This window comes from Octopus bimaculoides, chromosome 4, assembly GCF_046866305.1.
Source record: "Octopus bimaculoides isolate indiv1 chromosome 4, ASM4686630v1, whole genome shotgun sequence".
Taxonomy (NCBI): Eukaryota; Metazoa; Mollusca; class Cephalopoda; order Octopoda; family Octopodidae; genus Octopus; species Octopus bimaculoides.
Window position 1 is genome coordinate 29,599,449 of NC_142931.1, and position 12,669 is coordinate 29,612,117.

The 12,669-nt window shown below is 38.0% G+C and overlaps 1 protein-coding gene across 4 annotated transcripts in view; it reads right to left on the minus strand.

Annotated features, from left to right (window-relative positions):
- The window catches only part of LOC106882996 (opioid-binding protein/cell adhesion molecule), a 794,708-nt gene extending 783,585 nt beyond the window's left edge, over positions 1-11,123 (minus strand). For 2 of the 4 annotated variants that reach the window (XM_089350586.1, XM_089350589.1), the window contains exon 1: positions 1-1,161. This exon is cut by the window's left edge. The gene's annotated coding sequence lies outside the window, so the exon portion shown is untranslated. Of the gene's footprint in view, positions 1,162-10,535 lie in introns of those variants that run through there. The other 2 variants (XM_089350587.1, XM_089350588.1) reach the window with 2 other exon arrangements.
- Positions 11,124-12,669: the final 1,546 nt, after the last annotated feature.

Here is a 12,669-nt window from a genome sequence, read left to right on the forward strand (position 1 = left end):
CTACAACAAGGAGCGAGCGAACGCGCCTCACAGAGAGGCTGCATCGACGCTTGGTTTACCTCCCTGTGTAAAGTGCGTGTCTCTCTTTGAAAAGTGGCTTTCCGTATCTATGCAAAACGGCCTGTGTGTCTCGATAAACATCATGTTGTCGTGTGTACGTTTGTGTACATGGGAGAGAGAGAAAGAGAGAGAATAAAAGAGATAAAGCAGCACTTTTCTATCTTGCTCGTATAGGAAATGCGTGTTCTGTATGCAGGTGTCTGTCTATATATATATATATATATATATATATATATATATATTTGTATATATATGTATATATATATGTATGTGGGATTGAAAGTAGGTGTTGGCGATTAAGGGTGTAATTTGTGTGTAGATGGGAGAGTGGAATGAAGTGTGAAAAAGATGAAGACTGAAAAGAGAAAGGGAATGCCAGAGAGAGAGAGAGAGGGAGAGGGAGGGAGAGAGAGGGAGGGAGGGAGGAGAGGAAGAATGGTAGGTGGAGTGGTTATTGTTGTCCGTCGTTAAAATAAATGCGTGGTGCGATGCATAAAGCCGACTGGCGAGTTTTGTTATAATATATATGTTGTGGAGGGATTTGCAAGACACGAGTGTGAACGATGGAACGATGTACAGAGAGTGTAAAAGACGATGTGGTCAACTTACCGCCACCGCAACTACTACCAAGACCTCTACCACTAATACTACCACCACTAATACCACTACTTACAACTACAAAATGATGAAATAACAAAAATAACTAATATTAATAATAGTTGTTATTGGTCTTGTAATTTCTTCGTATTATAATGAAATCAATGAGTGGAGGAAGCAATAAATAAAAAAAAAAGGCACTGTGGGCCGAGATAGAAGTATTTTGAGTAGGAGGAGGAGAGAAAGTGAGCAAGGAAATTAATTTAATTCTTCCAGTATATGCGTGTATGTAAGTATGTGTGTGTATACATGTGTGTGTATAGGTTTGTGTGTACGGATGTGTTTATATATGCGTAAATGTGTGTGTGTGTGTGTAGCTAGGGTTGAAGTGAGAGAATGTGACAGAAATCAGGAGGGAAAAGACAAGAATTAGACGGCCGCAAACTAATAAATTGTTTCTCTTATTCATCTCTCGGTACTCACACCCCTTCTCTACCTCCCTCTTAACCTCTCTCTCTTCCTATCATACATACATTCATACATACACACACACATACATACACCCATATGCTTGCAACTCTTCTCATCTTCTTCACCCCCACCTCTCTCTCGTAACTATACTTCTTCCCTTTGCTTTTTTTTTCTGTTTCTTCGATTATGTTTCCCCCCTCATTTATATGCTTGGATTATTTCTATATCGTCCGGGGAGTGAAGCTAATACAAAAATCTGACCCCACCCCTCTGAATGACTGTTAAATTGAAAACAAACAACTGTTAGCTCGTAGAAGAGACACTGATGCAAATCACACACACACACACACACACATACACGCACATATATAATGGGTTTTATAAATTCATCGCAGTGTATACATGTGTGCGTGCGCGTGTGTAAGAGAGATAAAGAGAGAGAGAGAGTGTGTGAGAAAGAGAGTGAGAGAGAGATTTATTCGGCACTCTTAAATGTGAAGTGGGTCCCAGGAAAGCAATAAGCCGAAATCCAAACACGTGGAAGCCTATCTCTGTCGCACAATATAAATGTTTGGCACATGGATATTACTTCTGTGAGGAGACAGATACGATTACAGACTGACAGACAGACACATACATACATACATACATACATACATACATACATACGCACAGAGAGAAGGGAAAAGAGACAAAGATATAGATTGACAGATAAATAGATAGGATAAATAGAGAATGAGAGACGGAAGGTAGATACATTTCTTTTATTAGCCACACAGGGCTCAACGAAGATGGGACAAATACAATGTAGAGCTTTTCTTTTTGGGAGGGGAAGAAAAAAAAAGGGGGGGCGATCAAAAGGGATCGTAGGAAGGAAAAGGGGGTAGTTCGATCAAAAGGGATAAAAAAAATAAAAAAAAGGCGATCAATAGGGATCGTGTATCACACAGTAATGTTCTCGTGTAAAAGGAGGGGAGGACAGTTTAGGTTTGGCCGTGGAAAGAAAAGCCTACGGAAAAGACCACGGTAACCTTGGTCAATATTCTCATTGAAGAAACTATAACAGTAAGTGACTCTCTTTTGCCTTTTTGTTTTCTTTTTTTTTTCAGATAGATAGATAGATAGACAGATAGATAGATAGATAAAGAGAGAGAGAGAGATAGATAGATTGACTGCTAAACAGACAGATAGACAGATGAATAGATAGACAGATAGACAGACAGACAGACAGTCTGATTAACAGAAAAATGAAGCGATTGATGGAACGATAAACATTCGGAAACGTAGGGAGATTCAAGAAGCAGGTGGTTAGAAGGAAACAATCAAAGGACATGTGCGTGCAGGATGTGTGCGTGTGTCTGTGTGTGTATGTGTGTGCGTGTGTGTGCGCGCGCTGATATATATTCATACATTTATAAGCACATTCTTTTCTTTTTCTCTTCTTGTTTGTTTATAGAAAAAATTCCGCGTAGAAGATATTTTCTTACAGAAAAGAAGTTTTTATTTCGGTTCCTTGACTACACTACTGAGGGTATTCGGGCTAATTTGGATGTCTACCTCATAATTTGGGAGGGGTGGGGTGGGGGACAGGGGATAGATATGTCCTTAGACATTTTAAAACAGTCACACGCTTTTGATATTAGCCAGATTTACGCGTCACTCGATGACTGTCTCAGAAGTGTCAGGAAGAGACGTTTGTCACAGTAACGGTAGCACTATTGTAAATAAATACAATCTAAACTATTGATGAAATATACGAAATTTCAGACACACATACACAGAACAGGGCTTGCAAATGATCAGTGTTGGAATGGAAAATAATTTTAATGAAAATGCATGTATACAAACGCACTATCTATGGAAATTATGAACACAAATGAGGGATTCAACGTGTTCCAGTTCAAGAAAAAGGAGGAAAATGTATGAGGTATGTCGTCAAAAGCAGTACCACTTTGCTCGACAAGTGTTTTTTAAAGATATGATGAAGTAGAAAGTAGCGTGGCTTGCTGTTTTGAAAACGGAATTGGGGACGATGGAGGTGGTCAGTACCGCAACGCTTTTATCGGGGCGGTACTTTTGGGTTCTTGTACAGGCTGTATTAGCCCAGGACAAACTCAAGGTTTGGCTCGGGCGGCACACCTTCTAGCTACACCACTGCTTCATATATGTCCTTAAATGATGAGCTGGAAGAAGCCCAATTTCATGTGTGGAAGATTGTGTGTTCCGTTGGTTAGTGCAACATGTGGAGAGGCGCGTGCCTGTTTTTGTTTTTTTTTTATTATCAAAAACGGGACGAAGATAGTTGGAGTTGCAGTGCCATATGTCTGTTCACAGACTGGTGCAGCAATACATGGGACTTAGAAACATTAGATTCACAGCGAGAGAAATTGCTCGGCTTGTTAGATTTGAGCAATATGGGGTGAGTACGGTGTATCTGTAAGGTCACGCAGATTCTAATGATAACTAAAGACAAACAAGTCCATCTAGAAATTTTACCTCATTGAGGGAGCGAAGAGGAGGTCAATCAAATTAGTGGGCAGTAATAATGGCCACCTTAGAGCGTTCAGTCCGGAAAAAAATTGGTAAACCAGTTGAAAAGAGAAAACAGCTGACGAGAGAAAGACGCGGCAACGAAACAGAGACGACAACAACAAACACCAGAAGCGAAGACCTTAGCCGGTGCTGATACAGTTTTCAACGCGTCGCGGCTCTGGGAACGATCAAAGAAGACACAAGTAAAATCGCCCTCTCGATCGTGCCACCAGCATCAGAAATTGGCAACAAATGGAAACCCGGGAGGTTACAACCATCAATACAAAATCGGTTTGAAACCACACTCATCATCCCCATCAAGTCATCTTGATTCATATATACATATATATATATATATATATATATATATGTGTGTGTGTGTGTGTGTGTGTGTGTGTGTGTGTGAGGAGAAAGCAACAACTGGGGAAGGAAAAGAAACGTAAAGAAAGGAATGAAGGGACAGAAAGAAAATAATGAGCCCCTAGAAAAGGGGCGAATAAGACATAACACCAATTCCTACGAAGTATCTGAAAAATACCGGGCTACAAAAGTAGAACACTATCCTGTTTGATCTAACAATGACCTTAGAATGAAACTATGTAAGCGATATGCTGATTGGGAAAGAGATGGAACGTGAGTACCAAGAGCAAATTTGATAAAGACCACGTTAATGACCAATCAACAAGTTGGACGAGTATGTTCAAGAGCGCTTCACAGCTCAGCTAAACACCAATATTGCTCAGGGGCAATACTGGAGAGCTAAGTTTGTAGAAAAGAGATAAGTAGAAGGTAATCATTTCTGAAGGGCTCTGATCCTAACTGGCAACTCCTCATCTATACCCGAGAGCATGCCCTTACACCCTCATACACATATGCGTGTATTAATTGCTTTTATTTTAAGTTGTATCTGTATGTATATATCATAGTGATTTAGTTTTTTTTTCTGCTTGTATTTCTATTTGGCTTCTTTTGCAAAATAAAATTTTAACGTCTTAATATATTTTATTACGTGTTTGCCCGTCCCCGGTTTGCACACACACACACACACATACAGAGGCGCGTGTGGCTTAGTGGTTAGGGTGTTGGACTAATGATCGTAAGATTGTGGATTCGATTCTTGAACCGGGTGATGCGTTGTGTTCTTGAGCAAAACATTTCATTTCACATTGCTCCAGTCAACCCAGCGGGCAGAATTGTTATCTTAATGGCATTTCGCCCGTCTTAACGTTCTGAGTTCAAATTCCGCCGACGTCGACTTCACTCTTCATTATTTAGTTGAGTAACAGTTGAGTAATGGGACGATGTAATCGACGAGCAAACCCCTTCCCAAATTTCAGGCCTTGTGCTTAGAGTAGAAAGTATTATTATTATTATAAGGACAGTGATTTGGCAGAATCGTTAGAGCCTAGGGCTAAGTGTAGTGGAGGCGCAATGGCCCAGTGGTTAGGGCAGCGGACTAGCGGTTTCGATTCCCAGACCGGGCGTTGTGAGTGTTTATTGAGCGAAAACATCTAAAGCTCCACGAGGCTCCGGCAGGGGGATGGTGGCGAACTCTGCTGTGCTCTTCCACCACAACTTTCTCTCACTCTTACTTCCTGTTTCTGTTGTGCCTGTAATTCAAAGGGTCAGCCTTGTCACACTGTGTCAATCTGAATATCCCCGAGAACTACGTTAAGGGTACACGTAACTGTGGAGTGCTCAGCCACTTGCACGTTAATTTCACGAGCAGACTGTTCCGTTGATCGGATCAACTGGAACCTCGACGTCGTAAGCGACGGAATGCCAGCAACAACAGGGCTAAGTGTTTCCCAATATTCGTTTCAGATATTTACATTCTGATTTCAAATCCCGCTGAAGTAAACTTACCTTTTCATCTATGAGGGATCTATAAAATGAAACGTTAATCAATAATTGGGGCCAACAGCATCGACTAACCTTTCCACACTAACACCAGATCTTACACCTATATTCTTTCATTGTTTTATTCTTTTACTTGTTTCAGTCATTTGACTACGCCCATGCTGGAGCACCGCCTTATAGGATTTTATCTGAAGAAATCGACCTCAGGACTTATTCATTGTAAACCTATTACTTCTTTTATCGGTTTCTTTTGCCAGCTGCTAAGTTACGGAATCATGAATACACCAGCATCGGTTATTAAGAAATGGCAGGGACAAACACACACACACATACACATACGAGGGACTTCTTTCAGTTTCCATCTACCAAATCTACTCACAAGGCTTTGGTCGACCCGAGGCTATAGCAGAGGGCACTTAGAAATAATTATTATGAATATTATTATATAAAAATAATCCATGTGTAAATAAAGCAATGAAAAAGAGAATGTGCTGAGATGGAACTGAGTAGAAAAAGCGATGTGAGGAGAAATAAACTTGGAAGAGCGCTGTGTGCGCGTACGTGTTTGTATCGGTTTAAGAATGTTGATAGCTTAGGTTGAAATGAAAAAGAATGGGACAGGAATTGGGAAACAAAGATAAGAATTAAGAAGGGCTGCAAATTGAATTGCTTCTCTTATACATGTAGATATGTACATACATGTACGTATATATGCATATACTCACATATTATATATATATATATACAGAGAGAGAGAGAGATTTTAAGACGCGGCAACGAAGCAGAAACAAAGCTTGTGGCCTCCCAGTTTTCCGCTTGTTACCAATTTCTGACGCTGGTGCCACCCACGAGAGGACGATATTACTTGTGTCCTCTTAGATGATTCTCAGAGCCGTGAATGACGATGCGTTGAAAACTGTAGCAGCGACGGCCAAGGATTTTAACTCTTATTTCTTGCAATATAGTTCCTATTCAGCACCCTCAGTCACAATTAGTGACAAATTTTTCCTTTACAGTTTTATATTACGCTTAGCTGTTTATATTAATTGTTAGTGTATACACACATACACAATATTATATATGTTTGCCACTCTTCCTGTCTTCTTCTTCACATCCCCTTCTCTTTACTACACTTTGTTTTTTCTCTCTTCTTTCTGTTTCTTCGATTATGTTTCTCCGCATTTATATGCTTGAATAATTCCTATTACTGTCCGGGGAGTGAAGCTAATACAAGTTTTGACCCCCACCCTTCGAATGAGTGTTAAATTGAAAACAAACAACTTTTAACGCATACAAGAGACATTGATAGATGTAACTCTCGCTCCCCCTCTCACTTACTCCTTCTCTCTCTCTCTCTCTCTCTCACACACACACACACACACACACATTGTTTTTTTTATAAGTGTGTATGGATGGTTCTCTGTCATTTTCGACGACGTGGATTCAACTGAATTTTCTACGCATTGAATTAGCGTGTAAGCAACTGACCATTCTACAGACAGCTGTGCCTTTACCACAATCTCCAAGTAGAATTAGTGCTGTGTGATAAGAAATTTGCTTCATAACTACATGGTTCTGTGTTCAGTCCCACCACGTGGCATGCTGAGCATGTGTTTTCTGCTATAGCCTCGAGCCGACCAAAGCGAGTACGCATGTGTGTGAGACCACCTCTTGACGATCGGTGCTGGTGTATTTACATCCCTATAACTTAGCGGTTCGGCAAAATAGACCGACAGAATAAGTAGCAGAGTAAAAAAAAACAAACAAAGAATTGGAGTCGACTAAAAATTCTTTAAGGCAGTACTCTAATGACTGAAGCAAGTAAATGACAAAATATACTGTGACAAGGATTTACCTTTGTATTACAGGTGCAACTCATACAGGTGTAGTACATGTGTGTATGTGTGCTTGGATTTGTAAACTATGATAAGAATAACTCTGGTCGGCGGAAGACCGCACCCGCTTTCGGTCTTTCTGTTTTGTTTTTTTTTCTACAGAAACCCACTAATTCGAGTGCGGAGATTACAAATCTGCAAAAAAAATCAGCATTTCAAAATTTAAATTCCCCCCACACACATACACACCACCACCACCAATTTTCCTTTTTTTAGAATTTTTTTTCTTTTGGCGAAATACGTAGATAAAGACGGAGATTATGATACAGAAAAAAAAAATTTGTGAAATTTGAATTTTTCAAAAAAAAAAAAAATTAAAAATAAATAAATAAATAAACACCCCTCCTCTCTGCCCTATGACAGAAAGTGAAATTAAAGTGTTTTCTCTGACAAGCTAGAAACAACAGCCAAACCGAAGATCAACTTTCTAAATACGAATTACCAAAAAAGAAAAAAAATTTTAATGTCATTTTGTTGTGTGTGTGTGTGTGTGTGTGTGTGTGTGTGTGTGTGTTAAAAAAAAAACTAATTTTTACATACCTCTCTTAATTCCAAAAGACACCCAACCACACGTTGGGTTATGTTCGTCATGAAATACTATCCACCAGAGGGAAGGGGTGTTTATTTATTTATTATTATTTTGTTTGGAAAAATTTTAATTTTACAAAAAAAATTTTTTTTTAGAATCATAATCTCCGTATTTTTCTACGTATATCGCAAAAAAAAAAAAAAAAAAAAATTCTAAAAAAATTGAAAACAGAAAAAATTGTGGGATGAAGGCAAATTAAAATTTTGAAATGCAGATTTTTTTGGCAGATTCGGAATCTCTGCACTCGAACTAGTGGGTTTCTGTAGGAAAAAAAATGTAAGGGGTTGCGGTTCATGCCCTTTACCTCAGCCCACTGGTCAACAAAGAATTTGTCCCAAGGAAAAGAATACCTGTATCATACTTTTATCATATGGGAGAATGTACGAAAAAACAACAACAACAACAGACGAGGACAGGTGGTGTAAACAACAAAAGGATGTATTAGTTTGTCGCCCGGGAATACAGAGAGTCTTTAATGTTTCGAGCTACGCTCTTCAACAGAAAGAATACGGAGAAAACAAGGAGAAAAATACGGAGAAAACAAGGAAAAAAACACGGAGAAAAAAAATTGAATAGTCTCTGGTCAACGATCTATCATGACTACATGCAGAATTCAAAAATAATGTCAAATTATCTGTATCACCCACAGTTTCTCTGTTCCACGATATCCCTCTAGATTTCAGTTAAGCTGTTGAAGCTAACGGTTTAAGAAATACTCCTAATTAAAATTTTTATGAACAGAATTGACCTAGTGAAATCATAAATCCAGCTATCTGAGTCAATGAGTCCCAAAAATATATGAAATAAAAGATATGTAAAAATACTTACACACAGAAAAAAGCACAGAAAAATACTAACACACAGAAGCACAGAAAAATATGTAATATACTAACACACAGAAAAATTAAAACAAAACACGCGGGTGAAAAGAATCTCGTGGGGTGAAGAATTAAATGTGAAAAATCAACATAGATACCAGTGAGCCACAACATAGCGTGTGGTTGTCAAAGTAACAAGCTGCTAATGCCACACTGTCTGTTGATTGGCTAAAATTACCCAAATGTCCCATAGCATCAGATTCTTTAATTTACTAGATAAAGTAATTGGTTGACCGTTATCAAAATTCAGAATTGCTTCGATACACCAGAATTGAAAGCAATCTGAGTAAAATTAAGTGGGGCTTATTTTAGGAATGAGAAAGACTAGATCCTCTTCTTTATCCTTATTATCAATGTATCGTCTCCTTTGACAAAATAACAATAATAATAATATTAATGGTTTCAAATTTTGTCACAAGGGCCGTAATTGTGGGGAAGGGGTTAAGTCGATTACATCGACCTCAGTATTCAACTGGTACTTATTTTATCGACTCCGAAAGGATGAAAGACAAAGTCGACCTCGGCGGAATTTGAACTCATAATGTAAAGACGGATAAAATGCTGGTAAGCATTTTACCCGGCATTTTTCTCCTGCCAGCTCACCCTCTGAGCAATAACAACTACAATAATTACATTATTTACATTTGACGGATATTTGTCCTCATCTTGTTTGTTGTTTACACACAGTTTTGGCTGATATACCCTCCAGCCTTTATCAGGTGTCTTGGGGAAATTTCGAACCTGGGTTGGTTCTCATTCCTAAGGTATTTTTCGATGTTGTTGTTATTATTATTATTATTATTATTATTATTCAGGTCCTGGTGGTTAAGAGCGCGGGTTACAAACCCCAAGATTCCGAGTTCGATTCGAGGCAGTGACCTGAATAATAATAATAATAATAATAATAATAATAACATCGAAAAATACCTTTGGAATGAGAACCCAGGTTCGAAAGTTCCCCAAGATACCTGAAGAAAGCTGGAGGGTATATCAGCCGAAACGTTGTATTAACAACAAACAAGATGAGGACAAATATCCGTCGAATGTAAATTATATAAATAATGTAAATAATACACATAATTCCTCATCTCATAAATATAAAACTGAACGATAATAATTGTTTTAAATTTTGGCACAAGACCAGCAACAGGAGAAGGGATAATCGATTATCACGACCCAGTATTTCATTGGTGCTTCGTTTTATCGACCCCGAAAGGATGAAAGGCAAAATCGACCTCGGCGGAATTTGAACTCAGAAAGGAGCGACGAATGAAATACTGCTAAGCTTTTCGTCCAGCGTGCTAACGACTCTGATAGTACAGTATCAACTAGGAGCTGAAGAATGGATTTAAACTTAGACTGGTATAAAATGTTTCATAATCCTTAATGTATTTTTGTCTCTCAGCCTTGCTTTTGTATGTATGAAGGGGAAGTCGACCTAGAAACGAAATTTAGAGAAAAGAATCTTTGGTAAGAAACTAAGGTTTGCCTAAAATATTAGCATATATACTTTCACAAAGTAGTACATTATTTTAGAAAATAGCTCCAAGGGAAATTTTTCTGTTTTACAAAAAAGGGTATAAGGATTTACTTGTTAGTCGGTTCTAATTGACTTCGGTGATAATTCAATGTGATATTTGATAAGATTCTTACCTTTAAAAGTTAAAGTTTTACAGTTGTATATATCGTTGCGAGCAGTCTTGAATAGCAGCACGATCCGCAATTCGTTAACTACTCTGGCAAGCTAGCTCCACAGTGTTTGCACATAAACACAGTTTAGAAAAACGTAAATAAACAAACCAGTTGACTTTGGCCTGAAAAAGAAATAATTGTTGGTACAAATGGTGTAGAGTTATGTGTTTACGTTCAGTACCACGCGTTCCAGAGTTCACATTCATCCACAGAGGAATTTGACCTCTATTTCTTAATATGATAAACTAATTTACTTGCAATATGCAAATAGTCAATTAAGTAAATTGCGTCAAATACTTCTCATCGTTATTTCAGTATGGCAGGAATCATGATGAATGTATATCAATTAAAGTCCTAAAGAGAAAGAAATTAAAGCGCTGTGATGCATTAAAGTTGACATCATTGGTGTTATATTCATTCTGTGTTTTAAAAATAATGTTAAAAAAGCAAAACAAATAAAAAAAAAATCCAGATGAAACAAAGTGCCTCATAAAGAAATTCTGATTGTGATAGCCAGTGCTTAACCGATTTTTTTTTGGTTCAAATTCCACACCAGTTCACCGTGCCTTTTGTTTCTGTTTGTGAACTGTAAAATTTTATGTAAAAGTCAGTGGCGTGTATGTATTTTATGGACCGAGTTAGTCTATTATAAATTCACGCATTCTAGTCTATTATAAATTCACGCATTCTGAAGAAGAAGAAAACAAGTCTAAAGGTTAAAATGAAATTAAGACCAAGTTTGAAATTATTGTGTTTTAATTGTTGACATCACCAGTGTCGTCCTTGTTGTTATTAAGAGAAACACCGAACTCTGGGCGGCGTTTCTCTTTGCTTATATAATCCTTTCTACTATAAGGCACAAGGCCTGAAATTTTGGAGGAGGAATTAAACCGATTACATCGCCCTCAATGCTCAACTGGTACTTAATTTATCGACCCCGGTGGAATTTGAACTCAGAACGTAGTGATGGTTGACATACCGCTAAGCATTTCGTCCAGCGTGCTAACGATTCTGCCAGCTCACTGCCTTCTCTTTGCTTATATAATAAACATATTATCTAATGTTTGTGTGTGTGTATTACAGGACATTTATACAATATTGTTTCCTATTTTAGGACAGAGACGTGATTTGAGATAAATTTAGCTGCTTTTTCTAGCCTCGAAGTCAACTAAGTTCATGCTATTTAACCTCAGATAAACCCCTAGTCAAACATACATATGATGAAAAGCGTTCTAGCCATGACCAACTCATCAATTTGTATAGTAGGAATTATTTTGTCCTGTATGCCATTTAAAACGGTAGGGTGTGATTCAAAGGAAATTTGGTTGCTATTTTCCGCAGGCCGAGCGATCACAGAACTCTTTCGTTGAACATCGACACCAGCTGATCTGTACTGACGACACTATTACATGGAACTAGTTTTGTTAGACAGCGACACGGCAGACAGACTAGACGTCTGACAGGAAACAAATCTTTCTCTGTCTCTAATGTTTATTATTTTTTCTGTTCAGTCATCGAGGTAATTGATGTAAGATGAAATGTAAGGTATGAGTTACTTGGGGAAGATGTGATAGTTTGTAATAGGAAGGGTTTGCAGTGTTTTGGTTACATATACATATAGATATTCTTACGAAAGCTCCATTATAATAATGGTTTCAAATTTTGGCACAAGGTCAGAAGGTAAGGAGGAAGGGTTAAGTCGATTATATTGACCCCAGTGTTCAACTGGTGCTTATTTCATCGACCCCGAAAGGATGAAAGACAAAGTCGACCTCGGTGAAATTTGAACTCAGAACATAAAGATGGACGAAATGTCGTTAAGCATTTTGCCCGACATGCTAATGTTTCTGCCAGCTCGCCGCCCTATACTCCACTATAATAATGTTTGCTCTATTGTTCCCTTTCTACTCCTATTCTAAATTATATTTGTTTCCTTTCTTGTGGTCTTTTGGATTATAGTTCAAATCCTGACTATTTCGGTGTTTATTGGAAACGGAACGACTTTCATTTTTATTTGAGCAGCATTCGTAGAATTGTTTTTGTTGTTGTTAATGTTATGTTATTTATATATTTTCCGAAACTGTAAAAGCTAGAT